The following is a 23,536-nucleotide window of genomic DNA, read 5'->3' as shown; positions in this document are numbered from 1 at the left end:
GGATGGGGAATATGTCGATTGTGGCACTCACTGTTTCTTCTGGCTGTCATATTGCCAGCGCTGCCTTCAAGCCGACACTGTTAGGAAATGTGGCTCTGCAGTGCTGCTTTAAAACACTCGGGGAGATGTGGAAGTAGTGGGGAAAAAATGGCTTCTGTTGCTGAACCTTTGCCTGACAGGAGCCAGCGCTGGAGGTTGTGTCATCTTTCGGTGTGGGAGAGGTGTTCAAAGCCAAGGCTTCTGGGTAATGGGGTTCTTGGAGGCAACATGGGATCTAGAGGAACTCTTCACTCATAATTTTATAATTGGCCTGCTGTCCTGGGATCCATGCCAGTGCTCTTGCCTACACCTTCAACTTGACTCTTTGAAAGCCTGAGGTTGGCGCTCGTGTAAAGACTGGTTGTTGAGATGCAGAGCAAGAATCAGTGATGAAGATGAACCAGACTTCTCATGATGCGTTAGGAGCAGAGAAGAGGGGGAGCGCTACAAAGGAGGAGAAAGGCAAAAAGCCAAAGCTCAAAGAAAAAAAACAGTTTACACAGATCTTTGAGAAATATATTTTGGCTCCTCAGTAGTTCTTTTGTTTGTCAGCGTCATGTTAAACAGGTGTTATGGTCTTTAACACATGGTTTTATGTCTTATATTAGAAATACAGACATCAATCATACTATTATACAGACGTGATGTCTGTAGTTAATTAGATGAGAATGATGAGAAGTGTCAGTCGTTATCTAAACACTTCTGATTTCTAAAGGTAAACAGTCGTGTTTGTGCTGCTGCACTATTGAAACATTGCAGCACTATTGTATCAGTCTATTGCAACACATCACAGAAGCTTTGAAAAATAATAAAAAATAGGCTCAAGTCCCTGTATGATTGGACTGGATATGGAGTTGGAAATTCTTCCATTCTCTGTATTGTCTTTTATCATTCACACCTCAGGTTTAAACAGCAAAGCAATTTCTGACATAAGAAATGAATTTTTAACTAGAAACATACCCACAGAAGAAGAGGGGTGACTATTAACTGATATTAAATTAACTAATAGGGGAAATACCAGTTCATAAGCTAAAGAAGGAAACAAACAATGGCACAACGTAGTCAATATACCCTTTCGTTAAGTTTGTATTCATTTTTCAAATTTAGGTTCTTTCTTTTACAAAAGTAAAGCTGCAATGTGATTTTCTTCTCAGCCAGAACCTAGAAAAACAGGTTAATTAAACTGAGCCCACAAGCTTCAACATTAGAAGTACAGTGTGTAGGCTCAGCAGCATTTGTGCTTTTGTCATTACTTTTTTTTACTTTTCCAACGCGTCTTGGAAATGCTGTGGCATGTTGGCCCAGATAATAATCTGAGAGAGAGTATAACACATAGTGTTTATGTTTGTTTGTCCATACAGAGAAGTGACGGACTGTAGATTAGATAGATTCTATCTACACAGTTACAATTAATGGAGCAATAGAGTAAATCCGTCTTCCTGTTCTGCTAAACATTTCAAACTGATCATTTCTTATTTTCTGTTGATAAGGTTGGTGATGACTGAAATGCAGGTGGTGAGGTTTCAAACTTTGTGGTGAGTACTCTGGGTTTGCACATACATTTTTAAATGCCCAAAGATGAAGCATGAAGCTAGGGTGCGAGAAAACGACTCTCTAGACATTGAGCACTTGTCATAACTGAATCATTATGTATACATTTCTGTTGCTTTTCAGCTCTTATTAAAATGATTGCCGGTTCTAAAAAAATGTAATTTTAGTTTTTGGGTCAGTTACATGCTTTGCAAGAAATGTTTTATTTTTAGTAAGTCACCCATAGAGGCTGCCAGAGATCGTAGAGCATTTATTATTCTGCAAAACATAGAATAATAAATAATAAAGATTTGTGAAGAAGAATATAGAATATAGACTTAATTTTGCCAAACTTTCAGTAAATATGATGATGGGTAATGAAAAAGAGCTGCCTCCTCTATGTGAGTTTGTTTTTCTTTATTGTCTTTGTGCAATTCTGACAGACGCATCACTGCCTCTGGAGGGCATGGTGAGTACTGTGTCTGTGCTGCTATCAAAATAGAAAAGTGAGAGTCAAACTTTAAGGTCTAAAGGGACGGATGTTCCTCATTTATCGCCAAATCATGTCTTCCTGTCTCAGTTCTGTTATTTTGACTCCCAGACTCGTGTCAATCCAGAGAAATAGAGTGTCAGCCTAAAGAATCAGGGTATATCTACATAGTAAATGTTTAATGACAAACATTACATTACTTCAGATTTCCCACATTAACTCTGCTAATATGGCTCAAAACTGATCAGCAACCACCAACCAGATAATATGTGGGTCTCACTTGTGCCACCAAAGCAGCTTGGAAGCATTCCCAAATGAACCCAGAGAGCCCTTATACCACCTTTTACACAGGTAAATGATGCACACACACCTGATCAACCACATATTCTCCAAGAAAACATGTCTGCTCAGACAACTGCTCAGACAACTGCTCTTCCATTGCTCGATGATCCAGCTCAGATGCTCATGTGTCCATTGTAGTCGCTTTTGGAAGTGGACAATGGTCAACATGGGCAGTCTGACAGATCTGCAGCTGCACAGCTGTGATGCACTGTACGTTCTGATGTGCTGCAGTAGCTCTTCCAAGGGATTGGACTAGATGGGATACTGGTGTCCATGACCCTGCACTGACCACTGCATACCATGAATACCAGACATGGTCTGCCAATCTGGACATGTTTTGACCCAGTCATTTCCCCATCGGTTTAAAAACTGACTGTTGTCTTGTTTACTACAAAAGAAAAAAACTTATAATGTAATGTTACTGTTCTCTTATTGTTTTTTGAGGGAACTGAATTGATGACTCTTAACGCAACAACTCATGTCCACTTTTGAGCAGTTTTTTTCCATCCTGTCCTAATTTCAACGACATAATATAACCAAGATATTAAAAAGGAAAAAGAAATTCTGAACTAGTACATCTTGACCTAAATCACACGCTGCATCAAACTGATTTTGATATGGACAGACATGTCTACTATAAACCCCGTAGTACGTGGCAAAAAGGATGAACACGAACTACAATACACTGAAACAATCTTTGTGTCAATCCTGCTGAAGTGCCCTTTAGCAAGACAATGAAATAATAGCAGCACTGAGTACATTCCTGTGTAGCTGACTGTGCGCTTTGTACTCCCGTTGGAAGAATAACTGATTTCCCCATGGGGATCAATGAAGCATACATTATCATTATTATTTAACCAGAGCCTGGGTGGATTGTGAACATGGGCGTAACACAGGCTGCACTCCTGCAGCCAAACCTCAATACTGACCTACTTGACCTTAGAGAGAACTTCAGCAGCAGGATCGTCCAGTAGACAGAGGGGCTATAGGTTAGAAGACCCTAGAGCTATGTGGGGGTGCTATTATAACTGTATGGGCTGTTGATCTCTAATGGCTGTGTGCTGGGCTGTAATGGTGCTTGGAGAGAGTGGAAAAGAGAAAATAAGAGGAGGTAATCTAAAAAAATGCTGACCTCTGAGCCACAAAATGTAGGTGGAAAGTGTTAACGGCTTCTTGGCACCACTCAGAGGTTTTCTTTATAACCTTTAGCCTCTTTCTCTCTGTAAACTCTAGAGAGCAGACCTCCTCTTATCCGGCTTCTGTAGTTACTATAGCCATTTAACTGAGCTTATTTCAGGGTCAAATGAAACTCAATATAAATCTTCTTTTGACACACTGTTCTTTTCCTCAAACTACAGGCCTATTTTTTGGTGTGATGACAATGTGTTGGCATTTGGTGCAACCAAACAAATTTGGAGTAAGTTCTGAAAGTCTAGTGGCAAGACTAGAAACTAATTTCAAGTTAGGGGAAAACAGAGTCACCTTTTAAACAAATCAATCACAGTTGTTCGTACTGTCTTTTCAAATAATATGATGAATGAGCGTTATATCTGGAAATTGAAATTCTGGCAAAAATGATCAATGTCATGATCATTATATTGTGAAAACTTGATAAAATGGTTTTGAACACGGAAACTCTTCACATCAAACTGAAATATATTTTTCAGTTCATTTGTAGCTACTAAAGCAGTAATACAGCAAAGTGAAATATTGAATTTTAAAGTAAAAGTATTTAGTAGAAGTATGAAAAGTCTGAATATGTTTGACTAACAGTGTTATTATTAATTACTTAACGTATAAACAACACTTCATTGAACTGAATTCATGTTTGTCATATTTTTACTTGTTCGAATTTTAAATCAAAAATTACAGTGAGAGCTGCCAAATATAGGATTTAAAAGTACTTTAGCATGTATAATGTAGTGAAATACTGCATGAAAAATCATGAAACAGAAAAATTACTAAAAGTGTCACAGCCAGAAAGTTCAGAGAGTTTAGAGTCAGTAAGTTCACTTGGCTAGTCTCCTTCTTTACTACAAACTGCAGTAAGTTTACTTCACTAAAGTATTAAGATATTTAAAAAAGAATATGAACATTGTGACATTCAATAAGCAAAACTAGCAAAGAAAAAAGGGTTAAAAGTATTTATATACATATATTCATTTAAGCTACATGATGGCCTTTTGATCGCCAAAGACCAGTGAGATGGTAGTTTAAAGAGGACGAATGACAGATGTCAGCTCAAATGTTGGTGTTACCATGTCACCAATATGTCGTGACCAATTCCCTCCCCACCACGCCTCCATCTCACCCCTCCAGCCATTAACACAGTTAGAGCTCGGCCAGGGGAATAGGCCTGCATTAGTACAGACATGTCCACTGGTGTGATATTGATGGTTGTCGCTGCCATCAGTTGTTTGGACCATGACAGGACAGTCGCACAGGAGCATTTCAGAGCAGTGGGACCGCCTGGTACTCGACTACATTAACCCTTATCAGAGCCAACTGACTCAGTTAAATACGCTTTCTTTAATAGCACTCACGCCGAGATAAAATGAAGGTATCCGCATGCGCAATAAAAAAATCAATCAAGACCACACGCATACACACACAGAGGCTCTCACAGATCTCCTGATTAAGACTTACTCAGTGCTTGCACACCTCATCAACCCTCAGCGACAACTCCCCAGAGAAAACAGGCCTCATTATGCCAGAACAAAAACAATGACACCCAGTACTAGCCGTGACTCTTTTGCTAATGGACGAGCTGAGCGGGAAGAAGGGAGCAGATCTTGATCTATGAGCAAAGGCTTGTACGCAGAACATGCAAGCATGAACCCTGATGTGATAGCGTGCCTCGTGGGCAAGTATTATTCCAACTGTATATCATTAGCAGGGTGCGTTTTCTAATTAGCAATAGGGCAGAATAATGAATACAGCTCCATTAATCAAAAGGTAATATATGTAAAAGCACTGTTTTATGGCCTTAAGGAAGAGTGTGAAAGGTAGGAGAGAAAACACAAAAACCAGATGGAATGTGAAACGCGCTATCATTGCCTTGCTGATAAGAACAGTGCTTTTCATATTCATTTACACACATTCTTTTATGAAATGTATGGTGCTTGCTCTTTAAAGTCCAAATAGAGTGGATTTGAAGTAGGGAGAGTGAAACGAAAAAGGAAATTTGAGTCAGCAGTTCTTTTTCTCCAGTCAAATCGTAGCACAAATTGTTGAAAGGAATAAAGATTTGTGAGATCAACTTATGCCAAGACTTTCAAGAAGAATGTTGAGAGCCTCATCACATAAGCCACATATCATAATCTACTGTACCGTCACATAGACTGCAACTAAGGTCAGAGTTTCAATCTGAAACCATCCTTCATCTTCAGTCTTGGTTGCTGTGTACTTTAAATGATTGTTAATCTCTAAATGTGGAAGAGCAACTAGGAGCACAGGGGCCTCAATATTTGTCTAATGGAAGGATTTTAATCCAACGTCTAGCCAGACTGAAGAACCACACAAGATGGGCCTTGATCAGAGAACCAAGAGTCTCTGCAGAGATGGGAGAAGCAAAGGATGAACATCTCAGTAGCGCTCTCTATCAATCTGGTGTTTATCGGAGAGTTATGGGACTCTGAAAGCATGACCCAAATTATTCTCTAGTCTGACAGGACAAAAATGTTCCTCTTTAGGCAGAACTCCAAGCTTCATGTCTAGTGAACGCAAGTTATTGCTCGTTAACACAAAAAACCTGCTCTAGAGTGCATGAGACAACAGCCCACGTTCCAGCACGACAATGACCTCAAGCATCCAGCTAAGAAAATGCTGGAGTGACAATGGGACAGGTCTCCGTCACTGAGTGGCTCAGCGAAAACCTTAAGTTAAACTCCACTGAACATTTTAAGGTGCTCGAGAGAACGTGCAAAGAACCATGAAAAATGGGGTCAACTACTTAAATCCAGGTGTGCAAAGCTTTCCTCCCCAGGAGGACTAAATACCTGCCAAAGAGGCGGCGGCGTAAGTACTAGATTAAGGATAGCTTGACGGGCAAAATGGCCGTTTTATTAATTTAAATGAAATCTGCAACAGTATAAAGTGTGAAAAAGTGAAGGAGTTGGAAGAGTGGCTTTGGATAAACAGAAAATCCTTGTTAGTATGATCACTTTATTCCTGGTTTTGGTCTTTCCACAGGATTTGTTGACATTATCTCTTTGTTTTCATTTAAATCTGAAGTAATCCACCAATCAAAAAGATGAGAAAAGTATTACATTGATTTGATTAATCTCACCACACTGGTATGATATTTATTTGTCTCTTGGAAGAATGTCCCAGTAGCAGGATAAAAGAGGAAACACAGATGGAGAGAAAAATTGAGAGATAAAAGATGATCCTGGTGCTTCTTCAAGAAATGTTTGAGAAAGCATTTAAGTGATTTGATATTTCTGCTGCCACAACACTCCCGGCTACTTTGCGCTGAATCTCCAGCTCGAGCCTTTTTTCATACATTTGCACCTCGCAATTCAAAGTGAGCAAAGCCATCTCCTTGTGACAGCAGCCCGGGCTTTTAAATGCATTCTAAGATATAAATAAACTTTGCTGAGCAGAAGCTGCAAATGCATTTATCCACCCCTACAAAAATATAAAGATGAATCCCGAATTCTTGTGAAAGGAGAAAATAGAAATGTCATTACGTTCCTCTGAAATATAGATCACTATTCAGTGAGAAAGACACTTGGCAGGCTGGAAGTCGAGTTTACTCATCTTAACCTAACACTGAAATGATCTATTAAAGATGAATATGAATATAAAACCTAATTTTGACATAGTTTTATATTAAATAGAAACAACGCATAAATAATTATTTTTATAAATATATTACACCTATTTATATATGTTACATGCTTCTAATTTTGGGTGTACAGGGTGTAATCTGTTGAAATGTGGCAAACAGCTACAATCAACTGGAAATAAAAAGTGAAATTATAAAGTGTAAAATGTAAAATAATTTAACTTTGTCCATGTTGTTTGGCTTCACTGAACAGAGAAGGAGTTTAGAATTTTAGAAAGAAAAATATGACATGCATTAGATTCTCTGTGATTTGACATGTTGTCTCAACCATGATTTGTTGCCATTCCCCAGGGAGCGGAGTTAAAAGACTCGGAGTGACTTGAAGAAGACATGCACTTTAATCACGTTAGCGAAGTTTCATGAAAATTTCAGATCAAGATGCCAACATCTGCTTTCCATTATTAATCACTGTTGTCACCACAAAGAAGATCCTGGCAACATGATACACTTGACTTCTGAAGTTACTCACTTTCGACTGTAACACAGGTATTACTGTCACATGCTCACACACACAAACCTTCTTCCGCACAGCCGCTACACACACACACACACACACACACACAATCAGAACACAAACATAGCCATACTGAATTTGAAAATAATGTGAAAATCATTTTAAAATTGTTGAAAACTGACTGCATTAAATGAATAAATTGAACTAAGAGAGACTGACGAGTGGGTGAGGAAGACAATCAAAGAGAATAACATCAGCTGGCTTCTTTGACATTCTTCTCTTCACTTAAACATCACGCTCCTCCCTGCATTTAAAAGCAGGCCTTCCATGTATTTCCCCCATTCTGTCTTATCAGTGGCGTTTACCTCCTAACGAAGGTAATGATATCAGCAAATCAAAGTAGCACTTTTGTCATGTTGCATTAGAGTCCCTCCCCCTCTACCTGCTTACACACCTCTGATCAGTGATTGTTTGCCGAGATGCCAAGTGAAAGACAACTACTTATGTATAAAAGCCTGTCGTCTACTTGGCAGTTGATCATCCTTAAGCAGCTCAACGCCTCTTAACAACCTGCACGTCTTTTCATTCTGCCTACTTCCTCTTCTTCTTCTTCTTTTTTTTTTCTTTTTTACTTTGCTCAGGCTGTCTTTCACTCCTCTCTTCATGTGGACTGGGTTATCCGATCAGACTGAGAAACAAGCCAGCGAAGGGACGCCTGACAGCGCCAATTAGAGAGGACAGAACAGCGAGCCCCTTTCTTATGCCAAATAAGTCTTTTGTGTACAAAGAATTGCACTAAAAAGCGTGGACAAGCTTCTCTGGCTATTTCTGCAAACAAATGAGCTTCAGCATTTGTTGTGATGCCAAAACATGACATATTTACTTTGCTTTAAGTAGAAGACATTTACTCTAAAGCTCATTCAAAATTAAACAGACCTGAACTGTGTGTATGGTGCAGATACTCAGACTTAAATCACCGTTATATAGAAATTAAAAAACACCCAGGTTGCATTGAATACTTTTCAGCATCGTGCAGGAAATGTTTCTTAGCGTCTTAACATTTTTTATTTACATTTTTTAATCTTTAAACTGTTGAAGAGCCACTAAATAAACATCAGATATCAGTTCATTACAACATGTTAAACAATGAAAAAATAAATAATAATAATAATAATAATACACACTTTACTCTGACTTAAAAATCACCTTTTACAGTCTCATTTAAAATCAGGCTTCAGCTCTCCCTCATGAAGCAACTGAACCAATGTGCTATATAAAACTGTTAAACACCAAAGTTTTACGGGTTTTAAGGGTACGTTTCATGATGAAGTTGTAACCCAGCTCTGCAGGTATATCTGTAACCTGCTGATAATGGGTCATCAGCCACAGCAGATGGATACTTATTACGAAACATCAAGTCACATCTCCACCAGATGGCGCTTTAGACCTTTAGATGTCTCTTTCATTCTCATGCAAAAGACACAGTCTATGAATTAAAAGATTAGGCCTCATGTAAACAGGCTGCATCTAGAAAAACATTAGACTTATATGAGAAGCTCTGGCCTGATGTTACTGGACCTCCCATTCATTTATTTATAAGAATGCCTGTACTTTCTAATAAATGCATGATGCAATTATTAGTATTCTGTCAAATATTTAGCAGCACTATTTATTCATTGGGCTTGGTGTAGATTTCTCTGTACAGTTCTGTTTTGTGTAAAATTAATTAGTTATCCTTCAGCTTTAATGTGGCTTTTGGAGCAACATTAACAAAGTCATAGTCAAAAGCAAAATATGAAAATGAAATCAGCATACTTTTACATGTATTTGTTACAAATTAAATTAACACGTTCTCCAAGTTGGCTTTTGAATTTGGAGGAGTATTCCTTTTTGTGTATAAAGACAAAACACAAAGTATATAAAAGAGGGCACATAAACACACACAGCAACATCTCACTTGACGCTTTTCATGACATTAGACAGCACATTAGACTAGAGCAAAGTGAGATGCAGTGCAGTGAGAGCACAAAACACGCCAAGGCAGTTGGGTTCAAGGAAACAATATAAGATCGATATGCATGTGCCTCCCTGCCTCTCCGAGGTGTGCGGGTCTGAATGCCCGGCGGTGCTGCTCTTCTAACAGGCTTCATTACCACACTGCAACAAAGGGCCTCTTATCAGATACAATAAGAAAGGGAATGAAGTGAGACAACAAGAAGAAACACTGGGGAAGGCCATCGAGGGGAGAAACTGAACAATGTTTTATCTTAATCAACATTATGTCAGAGCAGCTGAGCTCAGACAAAAAACAAAAACAAAACAAAACAAAAAAAACCTACCACATGCCCATAAAAAAGGACATGGATATGAAGGAAAGAACATTATTTTAAATGGCTCTAGTAGAAAAGAAGAAAATGATCCAAAAGTGGCTAAAAACAGAATCACAAAAACAGCTGTTGGGTAAGAGGCTGCCTGATTACAGTTCGTACTTGAGCATTGCAATGCTGACTGGCTGACTGAAGGACTGATGATCTGTGGGAAAGACCTGCCTCAGCCCTTCACGCTCCCCTGCTCATCGCTCAGCCACCCAGGGAGCTGTGTCCTTCATGGGACCTCCACCTCACACCGCACTGACAGTGCCTCTCTACCTACTCTACCCTTCTGTATCTGCACAGGAAAAGGACCTGGCCTGGCTAACTGATGACCAGGGGATGGGTCGTCTCATCAAGGGGTGACCTCTTGATGATGGAGGAGATAAAGGCGTTGGGGTAACTGTAGGGGGCACATGCAACTGCTGAAATGTTGAGGCTGAATGTAAATGATGAGTCTGACAGAGGAGGTTTAGACTAGTGATTCAAATGTTTAATGTTACAGGTTTGATCCTGACATTAATTGATGTATAGTGGCTAACTGCTGTAGCAGTGCTGAATAACTGATCAGAAACAGTAACACTATGCCTGACACCGGTGCACCTCATTGGGCATTTTAATTTTCCTTACCCATACTACAGGTAGAATAAACATTTGAGTAGCGTAGGACAGCAGAGAAATGAAAACTCTCCCGTGTCCACACTTCAAATGAATAAACAGCTGTGTTGCTGCTGGAGCTGAACAGAGGCATCGAGCCGTGTGGTCAACCCCCTGCCCTTTCCCTTTTGCCTTGGCTCGCTGTAAACAGACTGAGAGGCAGGGAGGTCGCGGCACGCTGCCTGGGAGCCCGAGTTCCACCGAGGCACGCTAATTACAACAATAATGGAGCCTGATCGCAGGTCCTTGCAGGCCATGTCTCCCAGTAAAATACCTCTATGTATACTACTACCGATGTTGCTTTTTCCTGTTGTTTGAGATTAGCACGTAGCTGTTCTCTGCACCCCACTAGGGGGATGTCTGGGCTGGTTAGAGCATGTTAAAAAGGCCCCCAGCACCAGCTCAGGCAGCAGGCACTGGCCTAGCATAGTTAGGCCTAATGAGCAGGCGTTAGCGTAAACACGCACTAATGCTGTGGGGAAACAGGCAGGGTCGGGTCAGGGGAGTGATGTTACCAGTAGGGTGGCTAGCACACGAGAGCTGGGGTCCTGATTAGTGCTCATAAATAATGCAGCAGGTGAGGCTGGCTGGAGAACGGGATTGGCTGCAGCAAGGTGTACCTACATAATGATGACAGGGGACCAGGGTGAGGTTGCAGTGAGTCAGGCCCTGCTGGTAAAACTTATGATTCAACCAATATGATGACAGCTATAAAGAAAAGCCTTTATTTACTTTGTATAATCATTCAGATTGTCTTATTTTATTTTTGTTGGTTTGTTCTTTTGCAGTGATGGCATTAAGTGTACATGTGAGCCTGTTCACTTAAAAGACATATGCCACTGCAGAGCTGATCATTAGCCTTGTGAAGCAGGGATGTGGAGTGTAGCGGGGTGGACAAGGCTGCAGGCTACAGCCAGTAGCGCTTCACACTTGTGTCAGTTTGAGTGGCACTGCAGGACAGAGTTCAGAGGTCAAATCCATTATGGACGATTGAGAGGGAGTTTCTGTTTGAGGGCGACATGTCATATGTTACTATGGGAACGTGGGGTATGAACTCTGCCCTCTGTGAACTTCAGCTGAGACCAGGGGAGAAAGTGATACTAGGGGCTACCACTCCATTAAAGTCCATTAAACCACTAAATCAACTGGGTCCGGTGCAGATGGCAGAAGTGACCGTTCATTCAGCTTCAGGACTAAAATTCAATGAATAAATAAATCAAAGAACTTAAAAAACAAAAAAACAAAAACAAAAACAAAAACAGCAAGAACCAAAGACCAGCGCCTAAACAAGGGTAAACATGACAAATGCAGATACAAATCACAGAGAGACGATTAACATGAACTTACAGAAGTGTCAAAATGTCATTCAGAGGTTTTTAAGACAAACTAGTAAGAAGACTTAACATATTTTTCTATTCCTGTAGTAAAGTACAAAAACTCAGCACTATAAAGTATAAACCAGTAAAATAATCACTGTCACAACAATCCTAACCTGACGATGACTGTGAGGATTTGAAACCCCACTAATGTTGTACTTATGGAACATGTCTAAATATTTCTTTCTACTCATTCTCATGTAACTGATGACATGTAATGTTTGCCTGGGGGTCAGCTTTGCTAATACTGTACTCAGGTCAATGCAGGTTTATTTAGCAGTCCGTAGTGGTTGACAGCAACACCATAACTTGCATTTGCTTTCACTTGTCAACATGTGAATATTTTACCTGACCATGTCAAACTAAAATGCATAAATTAACATTACTATTGTCTGTTATCCTCTAGTAGAAATTTGTCTCCCTTATAAATTTAGCACCACAGAGATATATAAATGTAGGACTAACACGACGTAACAACACCGTAGTAGATCTCATCACACGCAAGACTAAACAAATTACTAAGCTTTTGGAAAAAACAACGTTCTCAAATGAACCTTGACTGAAATTGGGGAAAGCAGTAAGGTGAGACCAAACAAACGCCCCAGGACTTGGATACCAGATCAATTAGTCCCCAGGACTCTACAAAGGTAGCAGCTGACCCACCTAGCTTCTATTTATTGTGAGGGTGCTTAGGTGCACAGGAACCAAAAAGTGTAAATCAAAACACATCGTGTAAGAAATCAAAGCGATATTTCAAAAACCAGAAAAGTGCGAAACCAAACCAGGAATTAGCAGTCAAAACATACGCCAAACTGGGGCTGGAAAACACAAGGTCGGTCCATTTCATTTTTGGCTCCAATAAACACAAACGGGCCCCACAAATCCTCACACACACTTGCACACACACACACACACACACATACACACATCATTCCCTCTACGTTCCCACTCCACACACAATGATGGCTCAGATTCAAGTCCACACGAGGGCATGCATCTGAAACCAAGACTGAATCCATATTACATGTGTAGTGTGCTGTCTTTCTGGGTCTGGGTCATCAATTATGAATAGAAATATACAGCCTCCACAGCCCGGGCCTTGGTGTCTCACTACTTGTAAAGGATTTCTTAAAAGGGGGACAGACACACAGGTTTGTCATTCAGATGCATGCCAAGGACTTAAGAGACAGACATTAAGCTTTCATTTAGGTTCATACCCTGTTGTGCTGAACTTCAGTGAAACACTTGTACTGAAAAAATACAAACAGCGACAACATTAAGAGTTAAGCCAAACATACATAAGTCTGCACAGCTCATACAGTGGCCTCAGTTCTCTTTGCTTCCATTTTTCGACCAACTTCTGCATGCATTGACTGTCTAATGTCAATCACAAGTGAAATATCAAAGCCCGTTAGGTGTGCTCCTGTTGCTCTGTTGCTGTTCAAACAACAATAGAAACAACAAGACAACAACAACAGAACACCATTTCTACTGTCTGCATAATGTTTCTCCTGTGGAAAAGTCTTTAATCACAACTTAACATCCCAAATAGAATTAAACAAAACATCCCACCTTTGTGCGTGTTTATATTAAAAATCTAACACACTCGGCTACAATACAGCGGGCATGGAATTACAGAGCACATGTAGCAGGAAAAACAAATTTGCAATTCTCCTTGTCTATTCCCAAACCCCCAGTGTACTGCACGTGCCCTCTAGAGACAGAACAAACAGCGGTTAAGATGTTTAAAAGGCTTTGCTTTCTTATATACCTGTGCAGCTGAATACTAATAGACTGCTCTTACATTAAGGGGGGTGGTGACAAGGTACGACATTCGGAGCTAGCAGGGAAATGCTAACTCCTCTGGTTTCCTCAAGGGCAAAAATGTGCTTAATGCCTTTGCAGGATGTTGTATGAAGGTGTGTCTTGTGCATGTGTAGCTTTTTCTACCTGCCTCTTTAGACTATGAGCTGAGGTAAACGCCGAGGCCCCACAAGTGTGCTGTAGTCCTTTCGACTAGTGGGACATATCCTGCTGATTTCTAAAAGGTCACTGTCATTATTGTTGCTTAGCAACCTCGTTATGGAGAGCCATAGGTGTATACTGTACAGTAATTGTGGATGTGTATGCTGAGATGTGAAAGATCGTGTGAAAATAATGAGTGTATAAGAAACCAGGCAGATGACATTGATCTATTTTGTTATGCATGTTAAACACGTGCTGCTGAGTGTGTTTCGTGCCTAGGCTTGTTTCCTTCTGCCTGTCTTTAAGAGCAGTCTGAAACGTGTGTAAAAATGGGAAACATAAACCGGGGAGAACAAGGTTTTTTCATTTGGAGGAGGTGAAAAATAAAAATAAAAAGAAGAAAAAAGAAGTTGTTATAAATTGTGAGAGTTGTTTCATATAAATGATGATGCTGCAGAACCTGCTTGTGCTTCTTCTGCTTCTGATTTCTGGCACTAGTGTAGATGCAGGATGTATTGCTGCCAACCACTGTTGTATTCCTCTGTTCTACCAAAAACCCCAAGACTAAAAAAATAAAAAAGTTAGGAGAAAACATGATATGTGTGGACAGAGGAAACATATATATGTGTATATGAAAGGAAAAGCATGAAAGTAATACAAATTCTATATGGGTTGGGAAGCAGGAAAGAAATGTTCTAACTTGCAGATGTGTTCTTGAACTACATAAAGTTAAAGTTCAGCTTTTTATTATGTCCAAACAACATTTTTTAGTTTGTTTCAGGTCTGTATCTTGCATCAGTAGCTATTTCATATACCTGCATTCTGTGATTAACTCTATTTATTTGTGCAGGATTTCAGCTGTGTATCTAGACACAAGGGATTTAAAGACAATGCAGCTCAGTATCTCTATGAAATATGTCCATAACAGATGATTTTGCACAATTGTCATAACCATGGCTCTTTATATATAGTTTAAAAATGTCCCAATATTGATGCTCTTGTCTTATTATAGGCTTAGGATACGATGATGGAAACACTGTCCTACTGTAGGTGGACCATATTTCATCATGGGTTCAACACAATTATATCAAAGCAGAGTGTTGACTGTCTTCATAGTTCAATTAAAACAATACAACAAGATGGATTTAGCTCATGGTTTATCTGAGGTTGATAAGTGGCATCTCTGACTTTGTCTGTGGAACTTTCTTGCATCTGTCTCTTCCTTGTTTTTCTCTTTACTGCCTAATAAAGGCAGATTATTTCATAAATTCATATCAATATTTGAAGGAAACATGCATCATGCTCACCCACTTGAGTCTTTTTTAAGGACGTGGCATTTTCACTGGATGTTTTTGCATCTTGTGTGATGATGTCCGCCCAAGCCTGGGTGGAAGCTGCTTTGAGTTATAATACAATGTTAAAGCCAGTGTAGGGTATGTACAGAGCCCAGTATAAAGGCAGAGTGATCTCTGAGTCATGTCCCATTTGTGGTGGTTGATGGATTTCCCCCTTGCTTGGCTCCCTCAGCTCAGTGGGGAGAAGGCAGGGCTGATAAGGTGATTTATCTGCACCTTTCCACCTCCTGTAATGGATGGCACATCCACCTTTCCCTGAAACTTCATCATCTCACAGCTGCACCTCCCTCACACGAAGAGGTGTGAGAGAGAAATGAAACAGACATGCTGCACAAAACAAAAAAAAAAAGAAAAGAAAAAGAAAACAGACTAACTGGATAGTGACTTGTTTTCCACACTTTCTCATTAAGATTAGAAGAGTGTGGGAACATGACACTTAGCACTCTGAAGCCACTAAATCACTCTCCAGCGTCAAGCAACCAAAATATTGGATAGATCCCGGCTTCAGCTCATTGCTGCTGCTGGTGCTTTGATTGATTCTTCAATTCCTTTATCTGGCCTCATTCCTTCGGGGTCCTGTGCTGTGTTTCCAACGTGTGGCTACAAGGGCTGGACAAAACGATGGGCGTGTTGAACAGCGCATGAATATGAATATAAAAGAGTTTGTAGATTTCTCTGCTGACCATTTAGACTGGGCAGTGAGTTTTGAATTGTTATACCTAAACCACAAGCTGTGTTCAGTCCTGCATTGGCTCATTTCCTTATTGGGAGTTCTCTGTGGACATATTACCATGTTAATGCCTTTATTTGGATGATGCTGCTGTGAGCTGGTTGCATTTGTGTCTCCTTTTATTAAGCTGGTACTCTAACCAAGCCAAATTTCAACCATTCACACTCCAGTGTACATCAATATCAACCAATGTTGTGAATGAATATAATACACTACACTGTGGTGTTTCAACAAAATAGCACTTTTGCCCTTTTCATTGAAAGTAGCACAATTAGTGTTTGCAGACAGAGTTTCAGCAAAGTGCCTTCTGTGACTTGAACAATGTGTCTCATCAGTCTGGAGGTAGCGTGGCATCTGTACAGGGGTAGAAGCCCAGGTTATCCCACTTTAAGAGACCACTTGGATGGAAACAGGAAAGATTCTCACCTCTACCACAACAGTTAAGTTGATTTACATATATGATATTTGTATTATGACGTTATTATCGTTTGGGCTTTGTAAATTATTGTACAGCCTGTTGTGTTGTGCTCTGCACCTTCCACAGGGCACCAGCTATTTGCCTGTTTGCTCAGTGCTTGTTTCTTTGTGGTGTTTTGACAGCTCCATGTTCTTCTGAAAACTAACTGTCACTGTAACTCATTTGTGTTAACTTCTATGTATGTCTGATTTAAGTTGTTCATCTGTTTCTTCAAATGTTCCCATTCTATATTTAGATCTAATAATCTGATCCAGTCCAGTGGCATACATTTTGTGGTTCTTCTATATGTGAAGCCACCTCTGTATTCTCCTCTGTAAAAAGCACCTCAGTTTACCTTAAACATAATTAGAACTTTTACACCACAGAGAGGACATCAATTAACCTCCACGGTCAGCATTAAAAACTTAGCAGCGTGCCGCTGGTTTCTGCCTGACTGCCTCAGGCCGCTGGCTGACTCACCTATGTTTTAACAGCAGCGAGGAAAGGGGGCGGAGGGATGAAGAGGAGGAGGGAGACAATCAATAGCAGATCAAAGTGTTTTAGCTTACCTTGGGCTGCAGAGAGAGAGTGTAGCGTTGTAATCAGCAAAGACACTGTTTACTTGCCAAGACTTCCCAAGGCAGAGGGTGAGACTGCAGGCGCTGGCTAGGCTAGCTGCGGTACATTCAACAACCTATCTGAAACTAGAGAGGGAAATAGAAGAAATTGATATTAAAAAAATGTGCTGGTTTATTTTGATTGCTACATCAGTACAGAATTTTCCATGTGAATTTTTTTTTTTACGTTTACTTGACTATACAAGCAGTTCAAAATGCTCCACTTCATCCATTTTAAAAAGCTGCTCCTACCCGAAATTGACTTGTCAAAGGTAAAATAACCTGCAGACCTGCCAGCAGCTCTGAGAGGCTGCACATCAGCACAGCAGTGCTTTCAGAAAACTAGTAACATGCCCACAATAACCCTGCTATCAATATCCTACAATCTATTTTGGGATGGTCTTATCTTTGTGGTGCATTTATGTCCTTGTTAACTTGTCAAGTTGGCATCTATCGTGTCAGATCATGTAAGCACCGTTGTCTCACAGCAAGACCGTTGTGGGTTTCGAACCTGTAAGCTGGTTCTGCGTGGAGTTAGTGAGTTCTACTGCACTGCGAGTCCCATGGCACGCAGCTTAGGGTTAACTGGCAACTCTAAATTGCCTGTAGGTGTGAATATGAGCGTGAATGGTTGTCTGTGTCCGTGTGTCAGCCCTGTGATAGACTGCGGACCTGTCCAGTGTGTACCTCCAACTCTCGCCAAATGTCAGCTGGGAACGACTTCATCCTCCCCTGCAACCCAAAGGCAAGCGGGTATAGCTAATGGATGGATGATTATCTTCAGGTGGTCATCAGTACACATTACATTTGCCATAAACCTGTTACATATATCGCAGTTGTTATCGTATTGTCATCAGCTTTTTATATTGCTAATTCACAACCTCAGTGTAGCATGAATAAATTATTTTTGGTCTGTGTGAGGCTTAAGGAGGACTGAAGGAGTAGCAGGTTCAATGTAGCCTTCAGGCCCTTTGAACAACGTGACTCAATTAGGACCTGTCCTTTGGAGGACTTGGCCCAGTCCCAAAGTCTGCCCAAAGCCTTGAGCAGTAAATGAACCTTTAACTACATCACCTGTGTGAATACAGGACGGTAGAGGGGCTCAAATTGTTTCATGACAAATTGGACTGCCCTTAGCTGGAGCAAAGATATTTCTGTGCACACTTACAATAAACTACACATTTTCATCAAATAAGACATTTAATTAAAGTCACTAATTTTCTGATAAGGCAGTTAACATGTTTTTTGTTTTAAATGAAAACTGTATATCTAAATGAGATGAAAACAAATCTTAGCTTATAGCCTATTAGAAAAAGCAATGAAGAACACGGGAGAAAACTGGGAGGTCTCATCTCAGGGATCCACATCCGTTGAACAGACGGCTGGCTGAGTGACATTGACCCATGACACCAACCTCCCTCCACTGCCACATCCTCCAAGCTGTAAAAAGCATGTCTGAAACAAGGAGGATGGGGGCAGAGAGGGAGCGAAATGGGAGAGGGGGAGAGGAGGGGTGTTGTGCTGAGTGTCCATGGAGGAAAGCCCAAAGTGCTAAGATTTGTGAATGAATTAAGGGATTTCATTTCTCTGTTGGTGAGTTTCATAAGCAGTGAAACGTCTGTCTTCCTCCTTTATCTTTAGTTTGTACCGTCTACTATTTGTGACTCTTAGTCACCAGGGCTGCACATGACCTGCTGCTTTCTTCGCTCTCTTTCTCTCTCTCCGAGCTGAAGTGACCACACACCACATGTGTCACAGGTCTACCAGACAGGGGAAACCAGCAGTGATTTAGCAAACAAGCGCTCAATCAATGGTGCAGTGAAGTGTGTAACACATGCCAGTCAAAACCTATTACGTTCAAACAGCCCTCTTCAACTTCCACTTGACTGGTCCGACCCTTGGGCTGCTAGCCAAAGAGACCGGCCAGAAGACAGCTACAGTGTTATGAAGTCATACGTAAGAAAAAATGCTTCTTCACCGACAAAGATTAGGAATCATTAGTTGGCGTTTTGACAAACAGATAAAGTGGCACATGAATACAAAAGTAGAAGTACTCCACTTGTATTGCCAAAAACAACAACCTTGCAGTAATAAATTTAAAAACTTTTGAATGAGAAGGAACAAAAAGACCTGAATATTCAATCCAATCTTGCAGAAACCAAATCGATTTGCAATTTGCAATCAGACACATCTGTAAAGTTGCAAAAGAAAGAACTGGGTAAAATGTCACATTTTTATTCTAACCCAGCTGTGCGGTATAAAACTCCTGCGGTCATTTCCCTACCATGCACCCTGACCAGCATACAGGTTTGTAAATTGGTTTAAACTAATTGTGAAAACCCACAAACCAATGCTGTGGACACCAGTGTTCCCTAAACTTGGTGGCTTGTGACGCTTGTGACCTTCATCTCAATGTCCCTCATATTTATATTGCAACCCCACAGTAGAGTCCCAAACAGCATGCTGGGAACCACAGCTCTACACAGAGAAAGATGAGTGATTGGTGACCGTTTCTTCAGTAAGCGCTCAGTTAGCCTAATGCTGGTAACATTAAACCCTGGTCCTCTGGTCCTCTCTTCTTGTTTCTGCCACTGTTGCTTTTTGGTCACTACTGCAATGGTGAAAATCCTGGAACCACCTTAGGATTTACACAAACGTATGTACACGTGCACTTGTGCAAAACCGCCCCCACACTGGAGAACACACACATAAACACATGCAAGTGAACACAAGAACAATTTGTAAAATGCACACACACACACACACACACACACACACACACACACACACACACACACACACACACACACACACAGAGACACACACACACAAAGAGGGAGGCTGTGAGCAAGCCGGGTTTTTGTGTAGCACCACATGCGAATGAGGCTAAAAGAAGTGAAATGAACCCTTTGAGTCAAAGAGGAGCTTGGGGCTTGCTGCAGGCAGAGAGCTCAGTCAGAGAGGGAGCTTGGCAGGCAAATGCGCCTTCTGTTGACAGCTTCCACTGAACATCTAATGGCAAACGATGCGGGCCCACAACTGCTTTCTTCCATGCCATTGGTTTCCCATTTCATTGCATTTAGTAGGGCGCCTCTCTGCGCATTTGTAAATATGTCAAGTCACCATTCATATTTTACAGTTATTAGCATTGTCTCTCAGGTTTTTTTTTTTTTGGGGGGGGGGGGGGGGGAGCGATGTTGTTTTTCTTCTTCTTCTTTCTAAGGAAAGTTCTGTGTTTCAGCTCCTTTTCTGTTCAGAGTTAGAGAACAGGGCTAGGCACTGATGCCTTGGAGACTGGGTAGTTTTTTTGGAGAAGGGGGTTTATGTATTCTTTATGATGTGATATACAGCCTGGGAGAGGGAACATTGGGTAAGAACATACCAATGCCAGGCTACGTTCTCAGCATGATATGAGGATGAAAATTATATGAGAGTATCTGAGCGCTTGCTCTCCTTCTGTCAATAGCCGGGACTGCTGTTGTAACTTAATGGGTGTGCTAGTACAGTTTCCACTTTGATTATTTAGAAATGCATAGAACAGAAATGGCAGCCATGTTCATGTTCAGGGTCATGAGAGCAGAAAGGTGTGATAACTTTTTCTTTTGAATCGTTTCGTCGTTGAAAGACTAAAATGTTTCACAGTGTGCGTACACTAAAGAACAACATCATTACGCTGAGGAAGTTTACCCTCAGCAGTCGTCCTCTGTCTCACAACCTTCAGAAAAAGGTTCACATCTCTGACCATATTCCAATTAATATTTTCCCCTCTTTATTGTATATGCATACATCACTGTTCTGAATGCACTGAAGGAAATGAAGCAAAGAGGTACTTTTCTAAGTGCTTGAAAATGATAAACATGTTGTTCCTTGGCTATCTAATTTGCAGTGATGGCATTAATCAGTGTTGCACGGCGGGCGATGGCAAAGCGGAAAGGACAAAATGAACCGGGACATTAGTCAATGAGAAGAATGATGCATCACCTGTTCGCTCATAAAGTCACCGAGTGGGGGAAATTAGAGAAAGAACTTATAGCTCACGAGACTCCGAACCTCTGTGTAAGTATTAAACTACAGTACAAAAAGAAACGCAAACTTCAGCTTAGATGGTGAGACACAAATAGCCTTGTTTATCACTGTTACACTAATGGTATAAAATGAGCATTTAAGTGTTCTCTTTCTTTAATATCCTTCTTAAATACTGCAGATGATTTGGGCAAAATGTCCACTGTGAGCTACACTGATTGGTCAAATGGCTAAATTGATCATTTAATGGTAGTTTTGCTTGTGAAGTCTGGCTAAGAATGAGCAGTCCCATCACCAGTTGGGTTGGACGTTATTTAAAAAGAGCATTTGACATATATCTGACTGATATCAGGAGGATTCTAATGCACATTTCCCTCTCTCTCCCGCTGTGTAAGTTAATAATTGTGTTACTTAGCTGGATCAACTTTATTTATAATAAAATTACATTTTACAAACTACATTTATTTTATTTCAGATTACATTTAGGTAAAGATTAGATTAATATTTGAGGTTCTTTGTGGATGTTACTAGACTACTGGACAGTATCTGAATTTCAGGTAAGGGCCACAGAGGACCTGCTCAGGTGATTCTGGGGTAAACGGTGTGATCATGTTTGTACTTTGCTTCAGCAGCTTTAAATATTTTTTAATAATTATTTTTGTCTATGATTAGGCCTGTGACTGCTGCACAATGTCCAGTTTTTGTCACTGACAGCTGTGAAACTTGACCTTTTTAAAACGCCCGGCTTCACAATTCTTTTAAAACCCACAAACAAGTGAGGTGATTGTTACTCATATTTTCAATCCGCCACATTCAGCTGAACAGTGAAGGTGTTCTAATAGTGATTTATTTGATCGGTCCTTCATCAAAGATTGATTATGTCTATCTTAATAAATGCTTTGCCTTTCTTCAGATATTTAACGCAGACACATCACTGAAGCTATTTCAAATGCGATTACCAAAACCTACTGTAATGAATTGTTTAATTTCTATTCTATTTACAGTGTTACTGCCAAACTGTATTTAAAGATGAAGGAGCTACAGTTGAAGTCATAGAGAGAGGAGAGACATTTAAAAACAAAGGAGGAAGAAGTCAGGTGATAAACAGGAAGATGTACTGTGCAGATTGGTAGATGGACAGAGCTGCTGGTGGAGGAGGAGTGAGAATAAGCAGGGGGACGGAGCCAGACCTTTAACAAGTGATTATACCGAACCCCCCCTCCTCTCCTCTCCTTATTCTCTCCCCCTCAGGGCATGGGGACAAGAGAGCAGCAGGCTGGCAGTGTCTGCATGTGGGTGCGCATGTATGTGTGTGTGTTTATGTGTATACTTGTGTGTGTGAGCTCCCTGCCTGTTTCAGCATATTGTGCCCTCAAACACAAAAAGATGATTAGTGGGATTTTCTGTGGGCTGAACACCACGCCTTTAAGACTGAGACAGCTGGTAAAGGATGTTCAAGATGAAATGGTCCTGGGGTCTCCTCGCAGCCATTCCACTTGAAGAAAAGACAGAAAATAAAGAAACTGTTTCTGGCCAACGTATGGCGGCTCTATTCATGCGCCTCATTACGTATTCCAATGAAGTCGGCTCACCTAGGAAGCAAAGTGAGTCGCTGTGATGGACAGGTTTGGATGGAAATAAACAGATCTCAGTTTCCTCCTCTTTCTTCATCATAAAAACACCTGCATTTAAGTAGACACTATTACATACACACACTAAGGTGTCCCTTTGGCCCTGAGGTTAAACAAACATATTGACTTTAATCAAACTAAACACTTAAAGTCGGGCTTATATTAAAACAAGGGGCAAATCTCTGCTTTCCCTCAAAGCTCATATAAATCCAACCAACAATATCTATTTATTCCTTTATGCAATATGCCTTTAATAAACATAGTGTCAGAGGGAAACCAAATCATCCGCGGCTGAGAGCATGTAAGAAAATCAATTAAAATGAAGTCACGGAGCTGGCTGCCCAATTGTCTGTGGCAGTTATTTGATATAATATGGTTAATACTACTGGCTGGGTAAATTAACACAATTTTGCCGTACTACACTCTGTGTGTCTGCGTGTGTGGGGTGGGTGGGGTGCTGGGGTGCTTGAAGGAGGGCACTGCTGGGCTCCCAGGGGACTTCTGGGAGTCAGAGTAGAGCAACACTAGAAGTAAACAATAGCAGCGGCTGACCAGACCTCAGATGCTCGCTGACTCTACCAGGATCTATAATTAAAGCCCAGACAAATGTATACTTGTTCTACACACTGTGCAGGGATTGAAGATTACTAGT

This window comes from Anabas testudineus, chromosome 1 (assembly GCF_900324465.2).
Source record: "Anabas testudineus chromosome 1, fAnaTes1.2, whole genome shotgun sequence".
NCBI classification, from domain to species: Eukaryota; Metazoa; Chordata; class Actinopteri; order Anabantiformes; family Anabantidae; genus Anabas; species Anabas testudineus.
This window is presented reverse-complemented; position numbering follows the sequence as displayed.